The sequence below is a fragment of the Centropristis striata genome, chromosome 10, assembly GCF_030273125.1.
Source record: "Centropristis striata isolate RG_2023a ecotype Rhode Island chromosome 10, C.striata_1.0, whole genome shotgun sequence".
In the NCBI taxonomy this organism is placed as follows: domain Eukaryota; kingdom Metazoa; phylum Chordata; class Actinopteri; order Perciformes; family Serranidae; genus Centropristis; species Centropristis striata.
In genome coordinates, this window is record NC_081526.1 from 16341522 (window position 1) to 16360986 (window position 19465).

General features: G+C 38.3%; 1 protein-coding gene across 3 annotated transcripts in view; it reads right to left on the reverse strand.

Moving 5' to 3' along the window:
* Positions 1-19465, reverse strand: part of fgf14 (fibroblast growth factor 14) — a 119179-nt gene that overhangs the window by 13153 nt on the left and 86561 nt on the right. The window lies entirely within an intron of this gene.

Sequence of the window (19465 nt, forward strand, 5' to 3'; positions counted from 1 at the left end):
AAAATTTTTAACAACATATTTCTGTAGAATAACCCACATTTTTTTACATTAAATTGAAAGTTTTACTATAAAATATATATTTATATATATTTTAAATATATTAAAATAATATATTTTTACATAGAATTCTCTGTAATTGTAAAGTTCTAGGCCATTAAGCAATTAAATATTGCTGAAAAACTCTATAATGTCCCATGGTATTCAACTTTTAGTTTACGGGTAATATTCGTAATAAAAGTAATTGATTTTTAATGGCAATTGAATTTGAAAAAACAAGAAAAAAACAAGAAAATAATACAGTAAATTACTGTAAAATAACTTTTCTTTTTTACAGTGTAGTTAGTAAAGAATGTAACGTTTTGTAAAGGAATACAGAGCAGCCAAAAGTAACTACACACAATGACAATTGGCTTCAAAGCACAGGTCTTGTCCTGGGTTTCCAAACAGCATTAACATTTATTATTAATTTATTACAATTTGGGTAAGCAAGCATCTCCAGATTGATTACACTGCATTTAATTTTGATTTACACTGCTGAGTTACACATTTTAAACCTAATTTGGGTAAAAAATGATTACAATTTATCGATTAAATGAGTCCTTGTTGGTGAAGCTCAGCCTGAGTTGCTGTTTTACTGTCGTTGAATTCACTTAACACTTGTATAGAGTCTCTTATGTGGCTTCCAGATAACTGCGACGCCCTTAGGATGTCTTTTTTTACCCAGATTGTGACCTAAATCTTTATTGGACTTTGCATGCCACAGGTTCGTCTCCCACTGAGAATAGCAACACTTCTGTGTTACATTTCCAAGCTTGAATTGTATGTGTGTTTATGTGTGTGTGTAATGTGCCGGGGGAGCTGTCCTGGTCCAGTGTTAAAGGGTCTCTGCCTTCAGGGAAACTTTATTGAACACTTAAGTGCTTCTGGTGGCCAAATATCTTAAAGGTGTTGGTGCTTTTTGTCACTCTTTCAGTAAAACATATATTCTTTGATCACTATGGGCTAAAAAGCAAAGTATTGCAACGACAGCATGTTGAGGTGACTGTATGCAAACAGTGTGATAGGAATACATTAAAATAAAGTCATATTTCATGCAGTAAATTTGCAGTCAGGCTTTGGATTGCAAGCTTCTGGCTCACTGTTTTATGGCTGCAGAGAGGGAGGTTTTTCATTATCCTGAGACAGAGACATTTTATTTCATTATTCGTTCAAGTAGACTGAGTGCAGAGGGGGAGAGCGCAGATGACAACTCACTACATGTGTATCCAGATAACATGATGCAAACACATTATAGAAATACAGCTCAAAGTTGCAAATAAAATTAATGAAATATTCTTTATATTTTAGATGTCATATTGATATACTATAATAATCATTATTATAATCACCTCTGTTATATTCAGGGATGCAACAATGTAACTTTTTCAGTCTGACACCAGTCTTAAATGAAGGAACTGTATGCCTTACTGTGTGGAAGTGATAAGGCTAGACTAAAACACTGCTTTCCTAACTTTATAAAAGAAAAGTTAGCAAATAAATATATAGATATTAATTTACTTGGGAGAACAAACTGCATTAAGGAACAAGTTAAAGTAGTAAGAAAACAGAAAATCAAGCTAAAGATTTAAAAGTTCTGTTTTCTGACTAAACAACAAATTCTCTCTGGAGTCAGCGATCGTGCTGGCGGGATCAAATCACCAACTTCTTCATGACGTTACAACGTAAAAACGAAGCAATGTCGAGACATGCCGTTAACTTCCCTCTAAAGTACAGAGGTTTGGTAAAATATATTTTGTATAAAAACATATAACTAACTAATTTTACCTCTTTAGTAATATTTGAAACCTGTGTTCACATTTGCAACATTCAAAATTCTTCACTGAGCATGCAAGTTAAAAAACAATCATTTCTAAAATCTGATTTTAGGTTGTTTTTTTTGTGTTCAAAACGTTGATCCAGTAAGACAAAAGTGAAGGAAATAACTGTCAGGTCATATGGTTGAGGTTGTGCTGAAAACAATTATACCAACATGGCATAGTAAACATTTTTAAGTGGTACAAACAAAATAAAAACTCCAAAATGGCCAAAATAGACCAACACTCCCAAGGGCTGACGGTTTCTGGTAACCATCAAGTTAAAAAAAATAGTGAAAAAATGTTGTTGATTTTTCTATTAAAATCTTAAACTTATCTAATCATTTATTATTTGTTGGGTGAGTTTTGATGGGTTTTGAAGATGTGGTGTAAAACAGTAAAGAAGCACCGGCCTAAACTGGTTGTAAACTGCAGGCATGGTACTCAAACTCTGGGTTCACTGGGGTCAGTTTGGAAAAACACACACCAAGAAAGCCATGCCTGGAGTGGCAAACAGCCTTTTGGTATAAATCATTGAAGAACACAGTGAAGTCTGCAAGAGAAACAAATAAATTGCACTCAAACTACATAAAAAAAAACATTGTAGGAGAGCCTGATGGTGAGCAAACCACCACCAAAACACCCACACCAAGATCAATGGGGTTTACTTCTCAGTATGGGTGTGTGTGTCTGTGTGTGTGAGTCCACTCTGCTGCTGTTGATCCTTAAATTGGTGCCAGATTGGTGTCAAGGCAGCCAGATTTTTGCTAGATTGGCTAGTCATTTCTTGTCAGGCAAGCCAGCAGTCTGCCCTGTGCAACAAGCTGACAAGCATATAGCAGACATCTCTCTCTCTCTCTGTCACTCTCTGTCTCTCTCTCTCTCTCTCTCTCTCAAACACACACACACACAAGTCCAAGTACACACAGGGAGAAATAAATAGCAGCTCATTGTACAGTATTGTAACAGTGTACATACAGAAAGAAGAATGGTGGAGGTGTCTCCAGGTATAGAGCTGCTTCTGCTCTCTGTGTGTTTCTGTCTTTGCGCTGTTTGTGTTGTTTACACCCTCAGGAACGGTGTCCCAGTTTTTTGGGAGGGTTTTTTCAAAGAGGAAGTGCATGTTCTCTCCTTGTAGAATCACTTGGCAGAGTCTCTCTCTCTCTCTCTCTCTCTCGCTCTCTCTCTCTCTCCCTCCCTCTCTCCCTCTCCCCCTCCATCTCAGCTTGATCATTCATTTATATGAGACTGGTGGTGGCAATCAAGTAATTCACACTCCTCTCTTTTTTATTACAGCCAAGGGGTTCAACTAACCAGCCAAAAAAACGTTAAAACTTCACTAAAACATGAACTGAGATTTTAAGGAGGCTGCCAATATTTTATATATTTTTATTGCCACTAGAACCCATGAAAAGACCAAACAAACAATAAATTGATTTGCCTACATATTGTCTGAGTGTCAAAAGCATGATATATCTTATTCATCCAAGAAACATACCTCTAGCTGTAAAACAAATCAATTAACCCCATGGGCATTGTACTTTTAAGTAAATCCCATAAACAACGTTACAGTGACATTTTTATTTAGTAGCATCAAATGTTTAGCTATCTGCAGCTGAAAATATTCCCCAATAAAGACATAATTCAACTCCTGTCTGAATGATGTGCCCAGCCATTTAAAAAGGAAAGGAGTGTTTTAAAAGACTATTTGGACAAATAAAGGACTTGTGGCTGGATACCTAAGTACTGTTAGACTTCTAACAATCACAGTGTTGGTTTTCCAATTAGGAAAATGTAGAATAATGCCAACCTTAAACTTAAATTGTGTTTATGTGAAGGGTTAAATAATTTATATACACAAATGTTTATTCTGTGTCATATCCAGTGTTGTTCCTGTGGGGTTATAAGTCTGTTTTCAAAGATAACATAACATTTTATTCCCAGGATCATCAGATGAGTCCTGCTCTCCTGAAGTATGAAATCATTTCTCAAGGTTGTCTTTGGGACTTGAGCACACTCCTTTTGTGCGTTCCTATTCAAAAGAGCACAATTGTACTTATGTACATGTTTTAGTAATCTGACTACGGATAATTCCCTCATCTGGCTGAAGTATAAAATGCTTTGTTTTCATGGTGGCAGAGCAAACACAGGTGCAATGGGAAGCCTTAATTCATTTAATCTTTCTGGCAATAGTGTGGCTCTGAAGTGACATCTTGTTCTGAGTGGGTGAAAGGACACAGCAGGGGTTGTGTTTATGCAGATAAATGCAGTAAAAGGTGCAATTTTGCAACCAGTTTTGGCATGAAATTGTACTTTAGCACCACCTCTTACCACAAAGACAAGCACAAGAAAATGTTCATGGTTTAATATGTGTCAGGTATGCTGGTGGTGGAAGGAACAGGAGCCTGAGTGATTCAGTGGGCCAAAGGTTTGAAAGGAGACTTGGCAGTGAATGTAATATGACAAGAGTTGTATGTTGCATGTTGATTTTTTTACCCAGTTATTCATTAAATACATCAATCTAATATGTCTAAATGCACACTAAAATAACATTTGATATAATTGTACATTAAAAGGCTGTATTGAATGTGACTAAAAGGTGATTCTCACCAGCAATGGTATCCCTAGCTTCCTACAGGCACAGCTGTTGCCAGTGTGGAGGCAATAAAATCTAAATCTGTATAGCATGGATTTAAAAATGGTCAGCAAAAATCTAATCAATTTGTATTTGCGGGGCTAAATTAAATTATCGTATGATCCTTTGACCTTGATATTGACCATTGGCAACCAAAATCTAATAAGTTCATCATTGAGTCCAAGTTAAGTGTTTGTGCAAAATTCAAAGAGATACTCCATCAGCATTTTCTTAAGAATGGGACAGATGTGAGGTTTACATGACTTTGACCTACGAGCTTCAAAATTGATTCAGTTCATCCTTGAGTCCAAATTGTTGTTTTTACAAAATTTCAAGCTATAGATTTCTAAGAATTGGACAGACTTGAAGTAACTGTGACCATGACCTACAACTTTTAAATCTAAATCTGTTCATCCTTGAGTCCAAGTTGATATTTGTGCCCAGTTTGAGGTCATAACCTCAGGGGTTCTTAAGAATGGGACAGACATGAAGTAACAGTGAGCTTGAACTGTGACGAGCAGTTCACCTTTGTGTCTAAGTTGACATTTGTTTAAAACACTTAAAATGTTATCCAAAGCTTCCTCCAGGCACAGCTGTTGGAAGTGCAGAAGCATTAAAAGCTAAATCTGTACAGCATGCATTTTCAGCAAAAATGTAATCAATTTGTATTTATGGGGCTAAAACAAATGGACTGGTATGATCCCTTAATGCAAACCCCCAAAGACCATTCACAGGATAATCATAATGATATATGTTCCCTTGTGAACAGGATTCACATTGACGGCCACGCCCACATAAGCTTATACCCAGATTTAGTGTGCCAAGTTTATACATAAATCAAGGCCAGCAGATTAGAGCTGTCTGTGTTTCTGAGAGGCATGCCAGAGGTCATCACGGATGGTAATATTATGAAATAGGCACAATGATGTTGTAATTCATTGTCACTGGTTGTCAGTACCTCATAATCTTCGTGCTAAAGCATTACACAAGTAGACGTTTCTATTACTGCTGGCATTATTAACCAGGTTATATCACACAGTTATTTCCTCATGTGTGTAATGATGGCTGTACTGTACATGAAGCCAGATGTTGGAACTGCACCATTGTTAATCCTGACGATCTGCACGACCGGATCTGAAAAAGCTAGACTAAAGCTGTGATTTCTTCAAAGTGCCTGGTTTAATATATAATAGGATTGAGGGATTTGGTTACAGAGAGTCCTGCTTTCCCTTTGGTATTTCTGAAATTTGACTGTAGAGGGGCCATTTCACTGTGTCCTTCCCTCCTGAAACCCTATTGACAAGCAGCCAGAGCACTCAGCCTGAGTGTCTGTGCATGAGGGGAAGACAGCGGAGGATTCCCCGGCAGTCTGTCTCTCTCTTTCTCTCTGAGGATAAAATGTGGCATGGCTACAGCTATAAGGCTGAGTGATTCAACCAGTCAGCCAGAAAGGAACCACGAAACCAACCTCCCTGCCCATCAGCTGCCATATGTGATTTGGGGAAAACTGTTTTGAATGTAGCTGATACTTCAGCTGCAGCCAATCAAAATCCAGCCCTTGTGCATTATTACAACACATGTAATCCGTCTCTATGGGAGAAGAATACTAATCAATGCCTTTCTGCAATATCATCTCAGGACAACAGCTACTGTATAAAAGGTTTGCAATGTTTAATCAGTCTGATAGCCTTTAAAAGCAGTGCTGTCATTTACCATACAGGATCATTTTTGTGAGACGGACTGTTCTTTAAAACGTCAACTGTAACTTAATTTCAAGAAAGTGCAAGCTTGTTTAAAACACTGTGGCAAATTCTTTTACAAAGACTCATACATTGTTCCTCATATCTCCAGCTAACCCTGATGCATTGGCCCTTATTAGGCTGATTTGAGTTTTGCCAAAAACGTGATTTGTGAGATCATATTCATATTGACCTTTGACAAGAAAATGTCAGTTCATTCTTGAGTCCAAGTGGACATTTGTACTAAATTTGAATATATATTCCATCAAGTTATCAAGAATGGGGCAGACTTTAAATAACAGTGACCTTTACAACCTTCAAATTTTAATCCGCTCATCCTTGAGTTCAAGTTGATGTTTGTGCCAAATTTGAAGATATTCAAGGGGTTCTTAAAAATGGGACATTAGATATCATGTTTAGGAGAATGGTGTGGACATGAAGCCACAGGGACCTTTATCTTCGATGACCAAAGTGCATTCAGTTCATCCTTAAGTCCAAGAGGACATTTGTGCCAAATTTAAAGATATTCCCTTCAGATATTCTTGAGATATCACCTCTGGACACAGCTGTTTCCGGTGCAGTCATAAAAACGTTAATAAACAAAGCATTCTTGCACTGGCTTCCTTGCACACATGTGGTATCTCACCTTGAACAATTCCAGCATAGAGAGAATCCAGCCCCCATCCAGGACTCTAGTGCCACAGCCTTGATCAGTATGTCATAGTCCTTAAACATTTCTTTTGTCTGTGGTGATTTGGGATAAATGAGGAGATGTGTAGAAGCCTTTACTGGACATAAGTTTTTGTAATACAACAGGGAAATGTGTGTGCTGAGGTAAGGAGTGTCAGCTTCTGTTTTTTCAGAGAGCCACACAAGTGTAATCTTGCTTTTCCTGTGTGCATAGGCATGTTTTCTAGTACAAGCTCTCTAGTGGTGCGTGGGTGTATCACAAAACAACAACTTGTGACCTGCTGGCCTCTGCAGTGAAGCTGTGGTGTAAGTACCGTAACCACAAGATCATACAGTATAAACAGCTACATGTACGGGTCACAGCGATTCCTACAGTTAAGTATAATTTGCACAGCTTGCCCCATGTCCACTTCGCACATGCATATATGTACAGTATAAAAGTTATCCCACGCTTTATTTAAATTATTGTTCATAATAGATGGTATTTACCACATACACACAAACACATTTGTTCCTCAACTTGCAGTTTGCAGTGCTCTCGCAGCTGTTGTGTTGCCTGACTCACAGTGTGAAGGGCCACATATCCACAGTGGAGAGAGGATTAATTCAGATTTAAGAGAATGAATTTTCATAATTTACAACCCTTCTGTAAGAGCTTTCACTGTATTGATTTTTACAACTCCAGGGGTGAGGCTTGATAAAACGTTACTTTCATTTCACGGCTGGAAATAGAAAAAGGACTACGGATTCTTGTGGAGGAGAAGAAAGGACTGTGGCTATTAGATCTGCAGGCAGGCCGTTGAGGACTTCTTTGTCACAGCAAAAGAACCACCCTCCCTGCACACGCACAAGCACACACATACACACACGCACACACACACTTTGATCCAGCTACAGAGAACAGCTTGAACAAGGCTTGCAACCCCATAGGCATGACAGAAAAGTCCCTCCAAGGTTTGAACTGTGCTAAAATAGCTATTACCGGCCAGATTCTTTCTTAGCCAATGCAGACACTTCTTGGGTCGTGAGCATTACACCTGCCTTGTGTATCCTAGCAATGAATATGCGTGTTATTTGCTAACAGACCGCTATTTTGGACACTTCTCAAGTCCCCTTTTCTTTAGGAGAGACACTACAGGTGAATAGGGTATTTTTTAACTTATAGATATCACCATGAAACTTCCCCAGTTTGTTATTTACATTAAGACAATATTTATTTTGCATCACAAGTTTTCAGAAATGTTATGTTTAGATATGCAAATGAGGCATGAAATAAATAAGCACTCATTTTTTACAAGTTTTTTACATACGGAAATTGGGATATCTCCCTTTATCATTTCATAAATCAGAAAATACTGCATAACAAAAATCAATTTGTCATGTTTTAGGAACAACATGTTCTACAAAAATCAGGGTCTAAATGATATAAAGACAAACCCCTCTATAGTTAGGAATGAAAACTGGGGAGATTCGAGATTTATGGCTCATCATGAGAAAAAACGAATTTTGAGGAAATGGCCTTTAAAGGTTTTTATACATTCCTAATGGAAATGACTATTTGAAGACAAAATATTGAATCTAATTCATAGCATATGTACATGTATATAGACCATGTTAAACACATAATCTTGTGCAAGAGAGTGGGAGCTTTCTAACAATGCCTGTGATAACGTGGTTTAGACTACTCTCGCGGTACTACACGGTGCAATAGAATGCTAACTTTTAGTGAATTTAGGAGAAATCTAAAAAAATATAATAAAATATACACCTTACTGTTTGTTTAACTTTGGCTGAGTACGTATATGTTTAAACCGTGGGAATAGAACTGGAGTTACAAAATAGATATTCAAGAGGACTGATAAGTGCATGAGCCGACGAGTGTTTGCAATTGATCTGCATCCGGTTACTGTTTGGATACAGAGTTCCTGAGGACTACTTGTTGCTTTACGAGCCCTCATCCCTCCGCTGCTCATTTGCACATTACACTGCTCTTGAGGCAACAAGCACAAGTGTGCCATTTGTATTTGCATGGTGCTTGACATTTACACACTGGGAAAGCAATTAGGACAGAACTAGGGTCATTAATACAGTGAACAGGCGAGACGTGTTTGCTCTGATAACCACTGCAATATGTACTCATGGAGAAATGACAATGATGCCATCTCTGTTTCTACATACTAACACCCTCTGAGGGTCTCACAGAGGAAAATGAATAATCTGAATTCTCTGTTCCCTGTGTCTACTCTTCGCCGGTTTCTTCTTTGATTTTACAGATCAGCAGTTGTAAATACACACATGCACACACCACCAAAAAAACATGCACCATAAAAATGTGTCTTTGTTTATCACAAGCAGCCTGAATCTAGGCAGTATAAAGGCCCACTGTTTGAACGGGCATTTTTCAAGCTGTTTCTAAAGAAAACAAGAGAATTCATGCAACACTACTGAAAACAAGGAAACATTAACAGAGGCTCATGGTGCACAATATGAAAAATGCAGCAGATACCAAATCAAGGTAAAGGCATGTAGGATCACAGGTTAAAGACAATAACAGACTGAATCAATGATTGATACTAACTGCTAACATGAAGAGCATTCCATCAAAATGTCACATTAAATGATCATGTTATGTTTCCAATTAATAAAGTGGCGTGAAACTAGAGTCTAACTTCTTATCTTTCAAACTGAATTGTTTTAGCCTTGTACATTAGCCTTGGGTTTCCTTAGGCAGCAAAAGGTAAGTGCGCTATCTTTGTCACAAATTGGTCACTTCCAAATCCTTGCTGTAAAACAATGGACACTGCTGTTTTTTTGTTGTTGTTTTTTGAGGAAAATTAGATGTTTCTGGGTAAATAAATATCACAGCTTTTAACGCACCTGTACTTCTGTCCTTCACAATAAAATTGTGAAAATGGATTTTAAAAGTGGAGGTGAACTGCACCAACCAAACCAGGAGGCCGGTGTTAGGGTCCTGTTATTGGAGGTTTTATGAGGAAGTTGTGTTTTTGTGTGCAGTTGATGAAAGTTATGTAGGGATTTTATGTTTTTTTATACAAAACCCTGTTATCTATTACCTCAACTTAGTGTTTTTGGTGCGTTTCCTTCACCAAATTGTCTTTTAAGTGTTTGAAATAGTGATTGTCCCTTCTGACAAAACAGCATTCGTCACATATTCACAGCACGTTTAAAACAGTAAAGAAGTGAATGTCACAATCTGAACGGTTTACAGCAGTTCAGGAAAATTCACATTCAACATATTTGTGGTTTAAAAACTTCAATTTCATAGCAACTTTGTGACAGCAGTTGTGAACATAGATTAAACTACAGTGTTTTATTTTGTTGAGCTCTTGGCAGAAATTAATTAGTACGCTTGTCACTCAAAAAGGTAAAAAGAAAAGAAAAAAAGGGCTATTTTCTCTTCAAGACTAATTGGCAGTGGAATATAGAAAGATATATATTTTCAGTTTACCAAGATTAAAGGTTGTTGTGGAAAGGGCTTTTTGGAATTTACTTTTTATATTACCAAATGGTCTACAGAATCAGGATATTTTAATCTTTTATTGTTTTTTCATTTATTTAACTCACAATTGACTCAGAAATACAAGTCATCATTTACCATTACCAAGCAGCATGTGTGGTAATAAAATATGATGACTTGTGGAAATGAGATACATAATTCAGTATAATTAAGTAAAGTACAATTTGAAACATTTTATTGGTGACTAACAATTAAAGAAAGCAGGTGGAGGTATTATTAAGAAGTCTACTGGTACCAACAGATTAAGACTCCCTTATGTGAAGGAGCATTCTTAACATAGATTGATAATATCTAAAATTCCTGTGTGTGATTCTAAAAAAGCTGTTGTTTTTGTTGGGTTATTTTGTTGCTCAAAATGGTGAATGCTTTTAGCAGAAGGAGCCACTGACGAATGGGGGCAACACACAGAGGTTGTCTGCATGCTACACCGATTATATTGACCACAGCAGGGCTTTCCCTGCCAAACACTCTGAGTTCCCTCTGTCTTTTTCTCTCCCAACCAGTCGATGCAGTATTTGTATTCTTTTCAGTCTCCTGCCTTCCCATTACCTGTCAGCAGCACATAATTTACAGCTATCTCCGCAGCGTCCATACCATGCCGACTAACCACTGTTTTGTGTGTTTTTGGCCACTCCATTTTAATAGAGATGTAAGGATTATCCCAGATGGATGAGGGAGATTCAGCGTAAGCTCTCGCTGACAGATCGATAGTTGGCTGATGGCCACAATGTTAGAAAGTCAGCCCACTCGGGGAGGAGAAATACAGCTGGAACATGCTACTATGAAGATACAGATAAACAACTTCAGGGATGCAGAGAAGGGATTTCAGGGAAGCTCACAGAGGCTTTCACAGGCTCTATGACCAGCAGGTGTGCAACTGTACATTGTGTTGCATTGAGGTGGCTCCATCACAAAAATCACTCAAATTGGCAACAGATACCAAATGGAGCAGTTCAAAGAGTGACTTGTAGATGAGAATTATCGATACAAAACGTATGAAAGCTGTTATGAAAACCTTGAAAGGATGGCTTGTCACTGTAGATTGTAATTATTACTTGAAAAGAAGGCTTTATTTGTGCTTTTTTTGCACACCATCTACTTTTTCGTTAGATGTTTAAAATTATGTACTAGTATGTGATTAACACAACCCATGAATTGGTCAATTGGTCTGCAGAAGTGGGGATTAGCAGAAATCCTTTCAGTCATGGAAACTTAAGGAATTGACCATTTATAGCAAATAGTTATACAGTCAGATGTGGCAGGCCTTAAAAAAAAGTTTAAAAAGTATATATATATATATATATATATATACACACATTTTTTTGCTTGTAATAACTTAAAAAAACCTTGACAATGAAACAAGTGAAACTTCACTTGTTAAGATTTCTATAAATTAGATATTTATTAAGCGTAATGAGACATTACACATAATAAATTAAATAAATTAATCAGAATTAGTAAGATGTACTTTGTAAGAGTTTGGCTTTTGCAGTGGGAAATGTTCTGCTTATTGTGCAAGGTTTTCAAGAAATTTAGCAGCATGGAAGGTTTCGCTTTGGGAACTGTACATGGAAATTAAGTCTTAGTTGAAGTAACAAGTAGCACATAAAGACTTTGCTGCCATCAGGAAATACATTGGCATGACTGAATCAGCAAAGTAAAAAAAGACGGTTATTATTGAATGTTTGTAGCCAAGAAGCTAACAAATGAATCATAGAGAAGCATAAAAAAGAACTCACAGAACTCAATGGGTATCGGTCTGATAAAGACTTAGCTTCTGGGGGAATGAGGTCCCAATGTTGCCAATGAAGCTAGCAAAAAAGAAAAACAAGCTAATAAAAAGATAAATTGTCTTCAGAGAATAGCCTGTGGGTTCTGAGAATGGATTTTGGTCCAATGCGTTCCACCTCATTTGATCTCCACACGGACCGTTTACCTGCATTTAACCAAAACCCACTCAGATGTGATTGGTCGATACTACTTGTACAACATACAGACTAGAAGCAGAAACCAGAACACTTCAGATACTGATATGATGCTTTTTCTAGATGTGGTTGAAAGGAGGAGGTATTTGAAAAAGTGGAGTTCAATTCACATTATTTAATGCAAACGATGTCGGATTCATCTCTCATGCAGCAGAATGAATACAAGTACAAGGACATTGAGGCAATTCATACAGTCATGGCTCAGTGCCAAATATTTTGGGTACATTGAAAGTGGCCGCATCGACTACAAGCTTCTGCTGACTGTTTACAAATCTCTCCGTGGTCTGGCCCCTCCCTACCTGTATGATCCTCTTGCAAGTGCTAGGGAATAGTGTCCCCTTGTTATCCTTCAGCTTTCTTTAAATTATCCCTTCTTTTTTGCTTTATTTTAACTCTTGCAGGCAATGTCTTTTAAAACTGTTTCTTTTAACTTTGTCAATCGGGGGTTTATTGCACTTTTTGCACTTTTATGTGAAGCACTTTGGTGTGTGGCTCAGCCGTCTGTAAATGAGCTATAGAAATAAAATTTGACTTGACTTAACTTAACTTGATTACTTCACATTGTGCTCACATGGTAAAGTTATCGGTTGTGGTAGGTTTATATGGTTTATATTGTCATCCTCTCAACATAGCTGAAACATCTAAACTCAAGTGGTCATAGTCTTGTTCCTCAAATACACATTCCCAAGGATCAAGTTTACACTGAGCTTATGAATACATGCCGGGCAGAATTGCAAAGAATGCATCCTAACATATACCAAACTCTCATATATGTGCAGATATGCATTTGTAGAGATCATGAATGATGCAGCTAATGCTAATCAGCCAATATATAAAAACCTTCAGCGATCTGAATTAACTTCAGGACAACTGAAATTAATTTACAAGCAGGGTTATAAGCCTCCTAATTCCTGGTACAGGTGCTGTACACACCTTGGCAGGTTAATGTTTACGTTCTGGACATACGGTGTTAAAAGACTGTTTATGATCCCTTACGTTTCCCCTGATATTCCTCCCGGCACACTCAGTCATTTCGCTGCAAAACTGCTATCATAAATATGTGTCATGTAAACCAGTGATTCAGAAAACAGCTGCACTTGCCAACTCTTAATTGCCTTAAATAAACAGGGGAATAGCAGAGTGATTGAGGAGCAGGGGGATATGTGACATTAATAGACCTTAAGCTGTTGACCTGGAAAGAGATAGAGGACAAATCAGCTGTGTTGTGTATTTATGATTTATTGTTCAGAGAGGCATAATCCCCACAGGTAAAGCCAAACAAACTGTGGGGGGACTCCCTGTTTTATGGGTGGGTGAATCACGGCTGTGATACAAAACTCTTCTTTCCAATGGAGCTACAACTCTGTAGAGCACTCTGAACTGACATGATTCTGATAAATAACAATATTCCACCAACGTGTTTTCCAACCTGTAAGATTTTGTAACAAGCCGAGAGAGTCCATCTGTTAAAAAGCCATTAATAACCACAGAGATATTAAATAACTGAAGGACCCGTCTGTCTATTCTTAGCTCCTCTTGGCCCCGACCAACAGTTCACCAGTTCAGCTTTGTCGCCTACCTCCGACCTTGTTGTTCATTAATGCATGAAGCTGCTCTCCCTCCAGCCCTTACGACCGCCACCCTTCCTGACACCAACACTGCATTAAAGGCAGGAGAGCACAGCTTTGGAAATAATGAGGCTCCCCCCACCACAACTCTGAGCCCGACACTCCTCTAGGGGCAAAATCATTTGAGTAATTACTATATAGGTACCGGAGATCTGTGGGAATGTGGAAATATAACAGTGGGCACTTTTCACTGCTTCTGCTGTTTGACTATTGTGGGGGTTTTTGTTTGTTTAAGTCTAATGTCTAATAACATTTAAGTAAGTAGGTTTAATCCATAATTGTTGATATGAAAGATGCCAGGTTAAAGTTAATTTTTTTATTTGTTGTTTTCTATTCCAGTGACTCTTTTTCTAATTGCAATCAAGACCACTTTAATAATCAATCCCTGTCCTTGCTGAAACAACAGTTGCATATGTTTTTTTTTCCTTACATACATTTTGTGTAATTTTTAACATGTGAGAGTATCACACTTGGAAGTAATTCACATCTAAATACCAGGGATTTCATTTGTATTAAATGCTTCTTCATTGTTTATTCTCCCATAAAACATCCATGAAAGTGTCAAAGAAATCACTTCCATGATCATTTACTTTCGCTGTCATTGGTTTTGAAAGCTTTTTGGTAGTCCAAGACTCTTGACCGATCACGTTTGAATGGGCTTTGGTTGCATGAAGGTACATGAACAGTGCATGTGGAGAGCAAAAAAGCCTAATGTATTGGTTGAAATGCTGTATGGAAACCTATCACTTAAAGTCTGATAGCAATTTAGCTGTTTATTAGCTGTTTATAGAGGTCAGCTAAATTATCGTCCGGACCTAAAACAGCTATGAAAGTTTCAATAAAGTTGCTAATCAAACTGCAAACAACAACCAGGAAACAGACGAGGAAGTCTTGGCCCTGATATATTGGTGGTTACCCTCAGACACTAATTTCTTGTCAGACCGAGACTGACGCCAATGAAGTATTTATACTCACCTTATGCAAGTTCATAGCTAGAATAACTGTAATATCTACTTACGTTCTCTTTTTTTCAAAGCATCCTCTTTAAACAGATTGTGGCTGTTGACTACCTGAAGGGCTAGTAGACAAAGCAGGTTGCAAGTTGACAGCTAACATGCTACTTAGCCGGGAACATGCTGTGGCGCTTGGTTTACAGTAAATGTTTTTACACCATCGACTCATTTCCTAAATGCCTGCAGGCCATTTCTCTTTTGTGGAGCAGTTTATATTCATAAATGTGTATGTTGCATATGGTGCAACACGGCTAATAAGCAAAGCTGTTATCGATTGCATTGCTATCCATCGGCACAAATTTGGGTGTCGACATTCACCAAAGTTAAAAAAGGACAAAACATGAGTGCAGATTTAATTTGCTTCAACTATACCACTAAAAGTCATAAATGTCCCTATTTATTCTGGTATGATTGAGCAATTCAGAGGCTTATATATCAGCAGGAAAAACTATAAAAACAAAAGGCTTTAATATGTAGATAGAGAGGAAATAATCTGCTTGTGCACACATCTTAAATAGCTTTTTATTAAGCGTCCTAATATTGTGATCTCACACTTAAAGGTAATTTTAATATCGAGTGGAACTGAATTCTCCACCCATGAAATGCCACATCTTTCGGAGACACCTGAAGATGAAAGCAAGGGTGCAAAGTTCGTCCATGGTGGGTTGTCCCTGATAGGCAGAACATTTTAAAGCAGCATTTGAAAAACGGCCAAAGAGGCTGGATGGTTGAATCTTGGGTAGAAAATATCAAATCCTCGAACCCGTGAGACTCGTGGCTTCTCAAAGGACTCTCTTGGTTTCACACCACTGACTCCTGAATAAGCCGCTCTTTTCTATTCTTCCCTGCACACACTTTGCACTCTCATTTTCATACTGATGCAAAGTGAGGAAGCCCTCACATCAAGCCCCTTGGAGCTTTCATACATTCTGAATTGGGCACTACAGGAAAGAGATGCCCTCGGTCTTTCTGTGTTCATATACCGCTGATGATAGCCCCGCTAACAAGTGAATCTAAAGCAGCCGCACTGCTCCATATTGGTCCCTCTCAAGGATTTCATTTCTAAAAGGACCACTCAAGTGATGTGGCAAGTCAATTTGACAATCATGAAAGGTAGCACTAACAAGTGCAGACTCCTGATAAAGAAAGCCTGCAGTGAGAGACTCCGGAGAAGGGAGGGGATGGGGAACTAGCTCTAAAGAAAACCAGCCATCCATGAAATGCTCAACCTTTACACTTGAGAGATGGTAGGAGACTGTATTAGTAGGACAGGAAAACAACAACAAAATCAGCACCGGGGAGTTGCATTCTTTGGCACCATCATTTCATCATGTGTAACAAAACTATACAATCCAAATCCTTTATTTGTTTTTTGGGGATTTAATAGCACACTCCCAACAGAATAATTAAGGTTTTTATGTGTTATCTCATTTGATTTTGTCTTTTTTCTGCATAAAGACTTATATTACAGTTATCTGGAGACACGCACAAGTCTTGTTTCTGCTACCTTCTACAACAAGCTGGGAGAATTCCTCTTCCCTTATTACATTTCAGAAAGAAATGCCCGATCCAGGCAGCAGCCGGGAGGAGAAATTAGCTTGGAGTTTATTGGCTCAGATACAAAAGGAGCAGATTAAAAAAGGGGTGAGATGATTGAACTCCCCTTTATTCCATGGTGTGTCCTTTGTGCCAGGCTGCACAGTCACTTTGATGCTATCTCTGTCAGTGGAGCCGCACGCTGCGCCTTGGGTGCCTCGCACAAAAGAATATGATGCTCTACCAGAGGCCTTGAATGGGCTTTCCATCTATTTTCTAAAAGAGTGGCACTCTCCTTTTGATTCACCTCATCTGTTAAAAAATTGAGTGTCAGTCATTATCAAAGCACGTCATCACAGTAAAAGCCTTAGTAATGTAATATTGTGGAAGAATAACAACTGACCAAGGGGATTCTAGTTGATAAAAATGACCTGGCTTCTGAGAATAGTTTCAATAGAAACAGGTTGTTTTTTTGCACATTTTTCCTATAAATTGTGTACCCTACCAACTCTGTGTTCTTCTGCATTAATATAACCTTCAAAGTAGCTTCTGAAAGTGTGAGTGCACTATAATCAAATACCCTTAATGGGCAGAAAAGGTCGACTGTCAGAGCCTCGGTTGCACAGGAACAGAGTGATAATGGGAGGAATGGTTGCACCTTGCTTACAGAGGAGGCAGAAAGCAGGGGGAGGAAGAGGTGGAGGAGGATGAAGAACATCTTACAAGGCTGCCATTACCGGAGTAATTCACACACTAAGGAGCAAAAAAGAGACCTTTGAGTGGGTGGTTGGATAGTTGAGGTCTGATCAGAACCTCCATTAGCACAGAAATAAGCTGCAAATGGAGCAGGGGAGCTGTGTGAAGAGAGGAGAGGGCCAAGCTGTGCTGAAGGAACACATTGCCCCGATCGGGCTCGATGAGACCCACTTCACAGCACTTCTGTTTGGACTATACATCTCTGGCGAACAAAATAACTAAAAACACTTGATGATAACGGTCTCTGAGGTAAATTCATCACAGTTACAAAGACCACCACAAAAAGGGTGCATCGGGTTAGGCTTGGCTGCCTATTAGAAGCAGCATTTAACAACTATAAAGCAGGCAATCAACACTTGGATGTGAGTTTTCACAGCAACAATTATCAACTTACTACGGAGATGCCAAACCATCAACTTCCAATTATCAAAGGTGCTTTATATTCATTAAAAGTGACAAGTGGAGTAGCATGAAATACAAAAAAATACAGGCAATCTGCATGGACTAAGAGGAACAGACAGCGATCACATGTTTAATCTCACTAAGGGTGAGAAATGAGAGGTGACAGGATGTAGTGGCGTTGACATATATTGCCAAAATGCATGCAACAATATTGATATGCAGACTGCATGTGTTTTCTCTGTTTGAGGAAACATTGGAGAGATTCAGCCATACATGTTTTGATCTCCAGAGTCAGATGTCGAGTCTGTTGTGCATCAAGATCAGCGACTAGCAGACGTATCTCAAGAACAACGTCATATCTGCTACGATTTAACAGTGTGTTTTCGCTCTCTGCACTGAAAAATACAGGTTCCTTTTATGGCTTTTGATGATGGAGCTACCAAATATAGTTTGCTTGACGTATGATTGAATTTCAGATTTTAGGAAAGTGCACATAAAAACACCTCTGTAATGACAAACTTTGCGTAGATGCAGATCAGTAGAGTCAAGGTTCTGACATGAGAGATAAGTGAGACTATAATTGTATTTTGTCTACTCCTTACATTACTGGAAATTTAAATTGCCAGATTTATGACTCATACTGCTTTAACCATATCATGCATATAATATTGTTATTATATGATTTATGTACTGGGAATTAATTAAATCAATAATCTGCACATATACTGCAGAGGAAGCACTGAACGACACAAACGGATTATCTATATTGTATATAAAAATAAATATATGTAAATTTTATTCCAAAGCTTTTTTTTTTTTTTTTTTTAATCTTTCTCAAATATCCTGATGCTTTATTTGCAGTTTTCCAATTTTAGTATGTGATTGTTTGAGGTTGTGCAATCAACAAATTGTGCTAAAAAAATGTATGTTCTTGTGTGTTATGCAGTATAGTGCACGGAGAGAATATATTAATTTATAATCCCTACTGTGTGGTTCCTTAACCACGTCCACAGGATTCTAGGTCAATCCTCCTCAAATTAATTTCATTTCTTGGCTTAAGTCAAGCAGTGATTAAGTATTAGAGAATTCCACTGGAATACCGGTGCATTGTACAGTAAGAGAAGTAGGCACTCGAAACCTCCAAGGTAATGAATGAAGAATAAGATGGCAATCCCTGCTCGGCGCTGTGAGGATTAGGAACATGAGGACAGCAGAGGGAAGGAGAGACAGTGATTCTGATGGATACTCCTGTCTGGGAGGGGAGCAGCACTCCCAATGTTCTTCCCACTGATTGATTTGAATGACTGGGAGAGGACGGAGTGGAGGAGTGAGACGAGAAGCACTATCTGTGCTTGGCAAGGTCTTATCACCCCCCTGGTTGTCTAGCCTACAGAAGCCTAGTTTATTTTGAAGAGAGTTAGTCAATAACGGGGGGTGACCACGTAGTGAGAAAGGATGGCTGCTGCTCACATGTCTGCTCTGCATTTCAGTAACGTTATACATTTGTCACAGCATTGCTCTACCAATAGCATAGACCCTATTCATTCTTTTAACAGCTTACACACTGACAGATTGGTACTTTGTAATATGCAATAAGCAAATCCCATGTGGGAGAGTGTGTTTCTCCTGAATTCTGTCACCTGATATAAATGCTTTTTTTCTCCATATGGAATGAAAACTCTAGGGGCAT